Raw genomic sequence first — 12,551 nt, forward strand, 5'->3', positions numbered from 1 at the left:
GGCTTTATTAGACTCATGAATGTGTATCATAAACGTTTTGTGTTAAAATTACCACCAGAGTTATGTAGAAAAGTTATGTATACAAAAAAAAACATAAATCTTAAGTTAGGCTTGAAATATTTCTGTGAATGCATAGCTATTTACAATCCCTTTTGAACTTACTTTTGAATCATTATTTTTTATTTATGTCATAATTGTATGCTTTTATAAAGTGCAATATTTATGGACTGATATTTCATTAAAATACATATTACAAGAATTTTTGTTTTGGAGAAGAAAAGATGATTTGAGATGCAACTGCAACTTTGTTTCAGCATAAAGACATACTGGGATGAGGGCAACTACCAGTCAAAGCTGGCAGGAATAATGGCACTGAAAATCACTCTAAATCTGCTCCGAAAGGATCCCAGGGCACTAGACACGTCAGGCCCAGTCCCATGGCGGAAGAGTGTTAGGGATGTAGTCTAGCTTTACACTTCACTCAAAAGGCATACACACCAACTCACACACTGGAAGCATTTGTGTACATAGATACAGTAGACACACGTCTACCGGAGAGACAATAGATCAGATGTAGGGCTGACTCTGCAGGTTTTCCTTGTGGCGTCAAGTCCACTCAACTGAGAAGACACTTCCTCATTAGCCAACCTCAGCTTCAGACAGCGCTGGGGCTCCGAGAGCGTTCATGACAGTGTGAGGGAGTAAAGTGCGTCTGTGAGATGGAGCATGGATCATAGACTTAAGTATTAGCAAGTGTGCACAAATGAATGGGAATGGATATACGGTATGCTCCTAATATTGCTGAAAAGGGAAAAAAAGAACTGAAAAAAATTGTAGCAAACAAAATTTTACGAGTTCATGGGACCTTTTCTCCAACATCTTTGACCCATCATCGCTACATTGCCAACCCTGACCCCCGGAGGTGCAGGGCTTTTGCAACCTATGCTTTCCAATCCAGACTAGGTTACGTTCCTGGACAAAGACAGCGAGTCAAGGCCAGGGCGCAAGCTCTGAGAACGGTGTTACTGTATGTATTTTAGCATGCCCCGCTTCGACACAGTGCGAGAGAGATGAGAAGATATGTGAGAGATAAATCACTAAGTGCCTCACCTTGGGTCACCAATCACACCAAAGGCCACAGGCCAATCTCTATTTGAGACACTGAATTTGCTGCTTGGGGGCTTTGCACTCTGGCCTTGCTATAAATCAACATGCACCATCTAACCCCGCTGATCCTGTTTCACCATATATTCCAAGTTTACTTAAATTGCAAATTGCTTATATTTTCTATACTAAAATCCTGCAAAGTAAAAAAGAAGAAAAAACATTAATTTGCTCTTTTTTTTTTGTTCAATGTCCATGAAAGCCTATTTGCCTGTCAATAAAGAAAACATAGTAGCAATAACAATGGAAGGACACTTAAAGATGTCCACCAAGGCCAATTGCTTAATTCCCCATCAAATTTGCAAGTGAAAGCCTCGTGTACGCCCAGACAACACGAGATGTTATATATGTCTGAATTTTTCATAAAGGGCCAAGCAATATTTCCTGAGAAATTAATGAAAATGTCATGAAGTGCTATTTCTCACAATGTTAAAGATCCTTCAATCTGTCTCTTAATCCCGATCGAAATGTAATGAGTTCTCCCTCTATCCATCAGGTTTTATCAAATTTGATGATATTTGGTCATCTGAATCCTGTTGAGAATATATGTAGAAATTAAGATGAAAGAGAAAATACTGGTAGATGTGAAGTTACAGTTCTATGAAATTCAAATTGGCTTGTCTCTGACACACTAGTAAGCAGTGACGTGCATGATGACTGCAAACCGATCAATAAGCATGGGGGGGAATTTTATTTTTTTATTTTTTTTTTTTGGAACACTATATGGTAGACATTGTGGGAATAGACATATGAATAATACCTGGCACTGATCCATTATAATTGCACCGTCAAAGAGAACAAGCCATTTTCAACCCTTTTGTCTAGTCTACTGTATATTTTGAAAAAATTATATAAAATTAATATAAAATATGAATAAATAAATAGATAAATAATATATATATATATATATATATATATATATATATATATATATATATACACACACATTTTGGGATTTTTTTTTAAACTTTTTTTTTTAACCTCATTATCACCTGCCACTTAGCTATTTATACTCACTTCTGAACTTTTGAAAGGTTCATGTCTTTAAAGAAAATTGGCTGTCTGGCATAACGTAAAGAAAGTGTTAAACGGGTTGATCGCAACATGATCAGATGCAACAGAGGCATTGCCGTTTTAGTGAAAATTCATTTGACAGCATCATATTTGGTTGCCTGCCGATTCACGGAATGCCTCGAGATGTTGAGATACATTAAAACAGTCCGGTGTTCTGTGCCACTAAGTCTATTCCAAAAATTACATATTCAAGACACTTTTTTTTTCTGATTGATACATTATGCAGATGAGTATTATAACAGTGATGAATGTGTGAATAGGTGCAAATGTGCAAAACTTGCATACTGCGATGAGTAATACCTCATCTAAACAACATGCTGTGTTTGAAGACCCCATAAATACCAAACACATACCTAAGATTTAATCTACAAAATGCTCACACCAATACTAAGTATGAATATTATTGGTGTTCGCTGTGCATCTTTTTGACTTAGCAAACAACCATGCAACTTAAGAGTCTGCATATAAGCGTGAAATGCTGTCCAATCTAAGAGAAATCCTACTTCTGGAGTTGGCTGTCTCCAAGCGATATTTGTCCCCACCCTGCCGGAAGGAAAGTCTGTCAAGCTTGGATATCCTTAAGTGTGACTGTTCTCCTCCTTTTTCTCTCCCCCATTCTCTCCTTAGGTGCCATAATGTCAGCAGACCAAGCCTTGATGGACGCGAGATGGGAGTAATAAAGAATGATCCGCGGGGAGCAATGCGGGGGGGTGTCACATGTACAGCGGTATTGTCGTTGGGAGCAGCAGGCCTCAATGCATCAGGAGAACGCTTTTACTCTGAAGGAATGCTGCAGGTGCTACATGCAATTACATGACATCTAGAACTCTGACAGGCGGCAGCCATGTTTTGCGTCGAAGCAAAGAATGGGATGGAGTGGATTTCTCCAAAAGAAGAAAAATCAGCATCCTATTAAGAGTGGAAAATTAGTTCCCACAAAAGGTTCCGCAGCAGCCATTCAGCATGAATGCTAATAATAAATAAAAGCACTCGGGGAAAAGAATAAAGAACTTAAGGCGATAAGAAACACGAGGGCCTTCAAATACACCCGTGATTGAGGAAAAAAGAGGTATGGATAAGAGTCTCTCAAAAGGGGGGGAAAGGAATATTACTCCCTCTATTAACCTGCCGTGATTACAAAAGCCTGATGGGCTGCCTTATTTCATGGAATATTAATTTCAAATGTGACTGAGAAGAAAGGACACTATATCCTCTCAATGAAACCTCAGGAGGCTGCAACAGGCCAACAGCCTTCCTCTGGTCGAGTTAGTTTCTTTTTTTTTTCTTTCATATTTTCTCGCACCTTTTCGAGTGTCAATCACTGTGAAGGAACAGTTATTCAAAAGTATACAAATGAATCGGTACAATTCAGAAATGAGGCCACAACTCTAAAAAAATGCTCAGACTATAGTTTTATCATTAGTTTTGGATGCATTTAAATACTAAGAGTAAACAAAAAGTGAAAAAATAAGACTTAAAGTTTTCCATTCAAAAGCATGTTAACTGTGAAAGGCAATTGATTTTTCAGGCATAAGGTCATTGTTAATGGAAGGGTGGTTACAAGCGCTGAAAACAGTTGTCTCACTTTAGGAACAACGGAAAAGCGTTGGATCGAAACACATTTCATGGCTGGAGACTTTACTTTGCCTGGTTAGCTCAAAGTATTTAACAAAACATTATTTTCAATCTTTCTGTTGTTGTCACACTGAACAAAAAAGATACTGTATGTACAGTGACGCCTTCAGATATGTTTAATTCCTTCCGTGATGGCGCTTGAAACTCAAAACATTTGTATCGCAAATCACGATTTGCCATTAAAGTGAAAGGAAATTTGATCCGTTCCAGCCTCCCGTGAACAAAAAAACAAAAAATTGTCGCAATGTGTATTTTAATGAAGAAGAGTCATCATTTGTATTTACAATTAAAAATAATTAAAGTGTTTTTCCGCTCACTGCATTAATTGAATGGCCATCTTGGTGCTCTTTCTGGTTGCTCGTCTGGGAGACGTTTTTTTTTTCTTTCTTTTTCTTTTGAGCTCATTATTGTTCATTCGGTAATTTTACCGATTTGACATGTCAACATCATTGCTCTCCTTTTTTTTTATATATATATATTTTTTTTTTTTTTTGCTTGTTTGTTTTTTTAATATGTGGGTGAATACGTGTATGGGTGTGTGTATGCGAGTGTGTGTGTATTCATTAGTTCACCTAAAACCTATAATAAAAATAAAAATAAAAATAAAAATAAAAATAAAAATAAAAATAAAAATAAAAATAAAAATAAAAATAAAAATAAAAATAAAAATAAAAATAAAAATAAAAATAAAAATAAAAATAAAAATAAATAAAATAAAATAAATAAATAAAAAATATCTGTCTGGGGGACGTTTTAAGACAGACGGCTAGGCTATAATGTTCAAGACATCACAACTTCTCTTATCAGTATGGCACTAATATAGTCTTTCTTCGCAGAGGATAAAGGATATATGACTGCTGTATTATCTGGCTACATGTGTTGGTGCACTGTTTGTGTTTAGTCTGTTGCTTCAAGGTTTATAGCACCGCAACATAACGATACAGATTTATATGTGCAGATTGGAGACACCCTTTAAAAAAATATTTGTCATTATTTGCCCCAGTGTTGCTTGTGAAGTCAGTTGACCTGAACTGATTGACACCCCCCCCCCTCCAAAAAAAAGTCCTCAATCCACACTATTTGCATCACTACAAAACCAGAATTTGACCTAACCTAACCTTGAGCACCAAGATTTGGCACTGGGTGGCGGTAATTGCGTTACAATGCAAAACGTCCAAACACAATACAGCATTGCACAAAAACTGTTTAAAAATACAATGCAGCACTTTTCTTTCTGGACCGAGTTGTTATTTTGTAACCCTGGTTGCATTTATAGCAGCGCTGCTTGTGTGCGACAACTCATCCTGCCATTAGCAACACAGCCTAAGTCGAGTCAAGAGGCGAAATAACGAACGGGGAGGGGGCGGGGGACACTTGAGCTACACTCAACATCTTATTTTTAACAATTCATTCAATCGTCTGGAAAAACTGGACTTATGCCGCCTCATTTCACAAATGTACCTCTGACATTTGGTCCTCTTTTTTTAACACTTCATCACTGGGAAAAAAACACAGCTGTAATGTAATGTTGAGAGGAAATGAAGTTAGAAGGCAAAGTGATCATTAGTCTGCAGATGAAATCAGACGAGAGTGGGTGTTCAAGCATCATTATACGACCTGGGCTTTTATGTGCAAACATGCTGCCTTCATACGGGATGCAAAATAAGCACCTCTACTTCTCTTCTATCAGCTTGAATCTACAATATTAGCTCCCGGAGTGCAACACCACACAAGACCTACCTCTTCCTCTTGGAAAAAAATATAAATTTTGTCGAAAAATGCATGTAAACATTATCCTTAACTCATTCAATTCTGTGTACGTTTACAATTGTCAGCTGGAATCCAAACATTTACTAGCACCAACGTATCAATCAAGTACATTTATTCAACCGGTGGGCGAGGAAGAGGGTTCTCATGACCAGGTTTTTAAACCACTATGATGACTAACAGATCCCTGAAGATGGCGATGTTGGATAGCTTTCGATTTGGGATCAGCAGAGCTTTTGAGTAGAAAATAAAGATTTGGACGGGAATCTTGACTAATGTCACGTTAATTATTAGGGACCAAAACACCAATATGTTGAGAGTTATATTGGCCCCTCACACTTGAACAGAATATGTTTATGTATATTATTATGTGAAATACACTGTGGTGAGCTGATCTTGTTTTGTGCTGTAATAGTCCTATAAAGAAAACGGAAAAAGCATAATCCTTATCTCTGATTCCACATCATCTTCAACACAGGAAATATCACACAGTGCTATTCTTACCAGTGTTTCATAAACCCCCCCAAAATTATGCATAGTATATTGTTAAGATAAGATGCAAATCTCTACATACTCCTTTCCTACAAATGACACACTGAATAAAAGTATTGGGGAGGCTTTTATAAAGATCACAATAAATAGTCAGATTCTCTGGGTTCAGCAAAGAGAAAATTACAATGCAACCTCCTGATGCCGACTGGTTGTGACCAATAATACCAAATTTGTGGAAAGTCTTTTGCTTTTCTGCTTTTTCCCTGCATACTTCAAAAAATCAGACCGTTCAGCAAATTCAATACAATTCTTGCATTAAGTTGAGATTAATTGTGTGAATGAAGCTGTTTGCACTCTATCCATACGACCTGCACACTCGATGTTATAACAAGATGACTTGTTTGTGGGATTGAAAGCCAACACAAACTTTTTTCTTCGCAACCAGAATATTTAAAGATTCTCTGCAACAAGCATATGTGATTGTGTATCTTATTCGCAAGGTTGTTGTGATATATTGATTAAGATTATATTCAAAATAACATGCCATTTAAGATTATGTATCACATAGCTCACTAGGCTGATTATAATTGCATACCCTTTTTAAACACAGCAGCTAAAGGGCAAACAAAATTGTGATGTGCTAACCCGTAGAATAATATCATTTAAATACCACCATAGGTGTGATTGATAAGGATTTATGGTTTGAAGATTCGGCGTCGTGGAATATTCTCTGACATTTATAAATGCCTGCAATTTTACAAGATCAAGGGCAAACTTGAGGCTTCAAGACATTTCAACATACAACAAACAACATTTGGATCCAATACAAGAGCCTTAAGTATCATATTAATTTTTAATACTGTCAGAAAGTTATTTATTTCATATATTACTTTAGTTGTGCAACTGCTCTGCAGCATACCTATTAAGGTGCTTACACAATGTGCATCGATTGTGCGCGGGGATGACAAGGATCACAGTGCAAGCTTGCCCATATTTGGTGCAGGAAGTAGCTGGGTGCCTTTTCCTGTTGGTCTAGATATAAATTAGGCTGCAGTAAGACAAAATGTATTAATCACCGTTTTCGCAGATAGTCCTGTTTTTTAATTATAAATAAGAAGTACGAGACAAGCAGAAGCTACATTAAAAGAAGGTACGGTTCATCTGTTTTCAATGGCACGAGAGGCTCATCTGTAGGCTCCAGCTCAATGAAGAGCGCTTTGATATATATTACAGGTTTAGCAGAGAAAATGTTTTGGGGGGGAGGTTTATTTTTTTACTACGTCAAGGTATTGTACAAAGGACATCATAGATCTAGAGCATGGGTCTCCACGTTAATTACCAGATACAGGGAGCACAGACACAAAGAATGGATTGGTCTATGCTGTGCTAAGTGCAGTGTGAAAAGGCCTAAAGAGGAGTTCAGTATGAATTAACTCTTTGACTGCCAAAAACGTTAAATAACGTTTAGTAAAATCCTATGGAGGAGTGCCAAAGACGTTAAAAGACGTTTGTTTCAAAACATAGGTGAAACTAACCATTTTCTATTGTTGATTACTCAAAAACAGAATAAGGTGGAAACAAACTTTTTTTTCTGATGAAAGATGAGAGTCCAATCTTTCATTTGGTAGTATGTGTGTTTCCATAGTCCAAACACATAATTTTCTGTGGACCTTGAAAGATCAGTCAAAAGATCAGTCAAAATGCTTAAATCGGCTGGCACCCGCGGGATCCCTTTTCTGAAAACGTCTGGCAGTCAAAGAGATAAGCGGTTTAATTTCATATCTACAGACTGGTGCATCTGATGAGTGTTTATAAAAAAAGTAAAGAAACGTGAGACTTTAAGGTAAAGTTAGGAAAGTTAAAGGGAATAATATGTTCCTTGAGCCACAACAATCGCAACACGGCATTCTTTTCTTTTTTCTTTTTTTTTTTGAGAGCAACACGGCATTCTGATTAATATTGTTTTTGTGGAAAAGCAGCAAAATTCACCGTTTTTACACATCACAAGGGGCGGCCATTTTACCACTTGCTGTTGACTGAACATGACATCACAGTGCCAAAGGCCGTAGTTAACGGCCATCACAGCTCACCTGTTTTCTGAGTTTGGGTATGTGACGTTTGCAAAATCAACTCAAATGAAAAATGAATAAAAAAATAAAATGGTTTACATATCGAATACAACTTTACCTCCCTAACCTGACTTTGAAGAGCTCCCCCTTTCTCCACTCTGTCCTTAAGAGACAAAGTGGTTTTCTTCTATTTCCTCTTTACAATAAGCTTTTGTCAGATATTATTGGTGTGATACACAAGTCCGTGTTTGTGTTATTCGTTTTACTGAAGACCCGAGGCATGCAGTATGTGTGCCATCAACACTGGAGCTCCGTTTCTCCTCTCTCAAGGCACCTCCCAGGCTAGAGAGCCTCCAAACTAAAGTTAACTTTCTGATACAACGCTGCTGCAACAGCTCAAACAAAAAAAATCAATTTGACCATGTGTTTTCCCAAGAAAGAACTCTGACTCAAATTACTGATGCAAATCCATAGTTGCGTGCCACAATGCATTCCCTTCCATCCTCTTTTTCGTATGCCACGAATATTTCTATGTAACACGTCAACATGTATTCAACAGGTACTGAAACCTGAGTTAGATTCAAATATTGCACAGCAGAGACCTTTCTACTTAAGCATCTGTCCCCCTTTATAGCTCTCTACCGGCTGATGAACTTTTTCCTTCTCATCTGATTCTTTCATCATTTGACCTGCGGGGGTGACTCGGTTGTGTTCAAGGTTGAGCTGGAGTTAATAGGAAACAAAGTGAACATGTTGGTGGGCGCGTATAGGTGTTGAAAGGGGCAAGGAAAAAAACACCACTCACAAGTAACCTTTAAGCAACGTGGTCATTAACACCTCCATTACCGGCCATTCTCCATGAGCAATTAGTCATTCGGATCCCACGCTCGTCTCTGAGACAGCCGTGCATGTTTTGAAGAAAGCAGCAGGAAACAAGATTTGAGCAAGTAAACTTCGAATAAAACACTATTGATTGATTTATTTGAATGGTTTGACACAGAAAAATGATGTAAATTGTCTTTCATAACTTCTATTTGAATTTAAGAATTGATCACTTATTTTTTATGAGCTGACTGTTCTCATTCAAGCTGAAGGTTTTTTACTTCAATTCATCTTACAAGAAGTCCATGAATTTATTTTCAAACCGTTTTCATGTTAATCCATTTCATAATGACCATTTTATTTAAGCATCAGAGAAAAAACTTTTGTTTTTTAATTGGGTACATACCATAGTTTATTTTCCCCCCTTACTAAGGGTACAGGCCATTCACTAAGGACAAGGTGTCAACAAGACCTTTTCCAGGTGTAATTAAAAATTATAAATTTGAGGTCTGAAAATAGTCATTGCTCTGCCCTTTATTGCAGGTTTAAAGAACAATATCTAACAGCTTCAAAAGTGGCTTATGCATCATGCTAACTAGGTTTACAGAACCTGCAATGGAAAAGACTGAAGCTCAAATTAAAAAGGTGCACACATAGCCTGCGATGCTCCGCGATGCTCCAACATTAATTACACCGTATATAGACTTATGGTTTTTCAAGTCATTTTCTCACGACGTATCCAATTACAAAGTTAGCTTTCTTTCATTATAAATTTAAACTATGTTTAGTATATTACTAAATCCTCTACTTAGAATTATACACTCTAGTTTTCCAAACGTGTTCAGCCCAATACACACACTTTAAATGTGGTTTCTGCCCAATTTGACCCAAAAATATACAATGTATTACCAAAATACCGACAGAAACATATACGCTAATGACTACTAATAAAACAGCCATAATTTTAACAGAACATAAATGAATAAAAAAGTCTTGTGTGCCACTGAATATCAGTACAAAGAATTCTCGAAATCTAACAGGATGGAGTTGAGAGTTGTCATAAAAGTTAAGCAATACAACAAAAGAGAAGCTTTTGAAAGTACCAATGAATGCTGCAAAAACATTTTTTTTTAACTTTGGAAAAATGTGTGTTTGCGAAGATTCAAGTTACTAAAATTATTAAACTAATAATAAAATAATTAATAATATAAATATAATAATAATTATAAAAATATATAAATATTATTATTATTATTTTAAAGATGTTTAAATAACCTCACTGTCATCCATGTTGAGACAATACTGAAAAGAAACCCAAATGACTTGCTGTAAATTAATATTTTATTCATAAATGCCATTAAAATATATAAATAAATGATTTATTTTTTTCAACTTACTAATTGAATTGAACACAGAATTTGTTTAAAAATAATTGCAGTGATACAAATTTGGAAAGCAATGACACAAAATGTATATTTTCGCATAGGGACATTGGAAGCCAAATAGATTTTTTGTTTTGTTTTTTAGGAAAACACATAAAGCAGTGCAATTTACAACACAAACACAGAGCTAGTCTAACTGGAACACTAGAGCACACACCACACCTAAAGACAAAATCTTTTGCAAATACTGCCAAAGTCAATTTCAGATGAGGTCGTGCATGGTGATGCACTCTCTGATATTGTAGTGGTCACGGTCTACGTGTCTGTGCGATGGACGAGAGTAGATCCTGCCAGGGGAGTTAGTACCGGGGTGGAGATGGGATGGGAGGGGGATGCTGGATGGGCCGAAGGTTCCTTTGAAGTCTGGATTCCAATTAAACCCCTGACTGAGTTCTAAGCGCACAAGAAAAATGGCTGAGGTACATGACATGGCCGGGTCCCCCCGTCCAGCAAAGCCTTTCCATTTTAGCCCTTTTGTCTCCCTGCAGCTCCTGATATTTATGATCACCCCCCCGACATAACCCCCACATTGGGTCTACCGCCCCCCTAACACCCCAATAAAGCAAAGTCAAAACGATTTATTTATAGAGCACTTTCTTTTTTTCAGCACAGGAGAGCTCGAACAAATGGGAGGAGACTTGATGGCCAGAAGAGAAAACCATCCTCATAGTTTACTATCAAAAGTTATATTCTGTTAGATTAATTCCTATAAAGGAGAAAAAGGAGTGAGCAGCTGACAAGGAATATGACAAAGAAAAAATAATTTGAATAGTAAAATCGGTTAAAACGGACCAAATTTAACGAAAAAGTTATACACAAGCTATGATTTATAGGCCACCAGATCTCCCCTCCAACATTAAGATGAGTGGGGTGTAAGGCACTGCGTTAGCCCCTTACAAACATGTATCTGACTGCTACTTCTTGTAGTTTTGTCTTCTTTGAAGAAAGTAATAGTGGAAACAGGGAAGTTGCACCTTAGCCGGGTGGCGTACTTCTCTTTCAAGGGAATGTAGCGAAAAGGTGGAAACCCGAATATTCAGCGCTGCAAGGCAACTGTAGGCGATTTCATACAGCACCCGACACGATGCCGAAAAGCCACTGCATTTTTTGTGTTTTATTTTGGCACATGAATTCCGCTCACTCACACGGGCAGGAAAACACACAGGAGGTAACGATACATTCTCCATAATTCATTCGGCATTGAATTTCATTTCCTTTCCTCTTAAAAGTAAACACAGCCGCAGTCTACACCACACAGACGTACAAAGAGCAAAAGTATGTGCATGCATTTCTTCTCTCGGAGCCGAGAACGCAACACGACAGTGGGAGTTCACACACTAAACACACAAACATGCTACTGAAAAGTGTCGCAGACACCTGGTCAAATGCTCATAAGATTTCCAAAGAAACCACCCGGCATAAATGGCTTCCTTGGGGAGAAAATGGATGCGGCTAACAGGATTTGGGCAGGTTTATATTCCGTCTGTTCCTAGCGGAGACGGAGCTGGAGGTGGGATGAAGGAGGAAAGGGTTAAGACGGGGAGCAAGAAACATTTTATCACACCGGAGGGGGACAGGGAGCTGCGGGGCGAGGAACGGTAAATATTTCAAGATGATAGGTGACACGAACAAAAGGTTTATTCTCATCCTCACTTTTTAAGGTGCAAAATTTGGGCTCGGTAATCCATAACAGCAGTCCTGGCTGACACGCGGATACGGCACTGAGGAATAGGCCTCTGCATCACAACCCCCACCACCACTAAAAATACAGCTACTTATACAGTCAGAGTTAGCAGCAAAAATACATCAAGAATCAAATATGAGGAACATTGTTATATGTATAAATATGAAAATGCATATATAAGTATTGTAGGCCTATATGTCGTGGTTATCAGTTTGGAGAAGCAGGAAGTTACTGGAATCGGTGTGGAAAAAAACAGCTATTGTGGAGCCCGAGTTCGTACATAATTTGGCGTTGAATATATTCATGTTTTTGTAGGACACCAATAGGGGTGCAGCTATTAACCTTTTTTTACGATTAACCGTGGTTTTTAAACGTCAAGATTATATAACAACACCGGTTACT

General features: G+C 37.6%; 1 protein-coding gene across 1 annotated transcript in view; it reads right to left on the reverse strand.

Annotated features, from left to right (window-relative positions):
* The window catches only part of zfhx3b (zinc finger homeobox 3b), a 346,429-nt gene that overhangs the window by 318,098 nt on the left and 15,780 nt on the right, over positions 1-12,551 (reverse strand). The window lies entirely within an intron of this gene.

This window comes from Vanacampus margaritifer, chromosome 4, assembly GCF_051991255.1.
Source record: "Vanacampus margaritifer isolate UIUO_Vmar chromosome 4, RoL_Vmar_1.0, whole genome shotgun sequence".
In the NCBI taxonomy this organism is placed as follows: Eukaryota; Metazoa; Chordata; class Actinopteri; order Syngnathiformes; family Syngnathidae; genus Vanacampus; species Vanacampus margaritifer.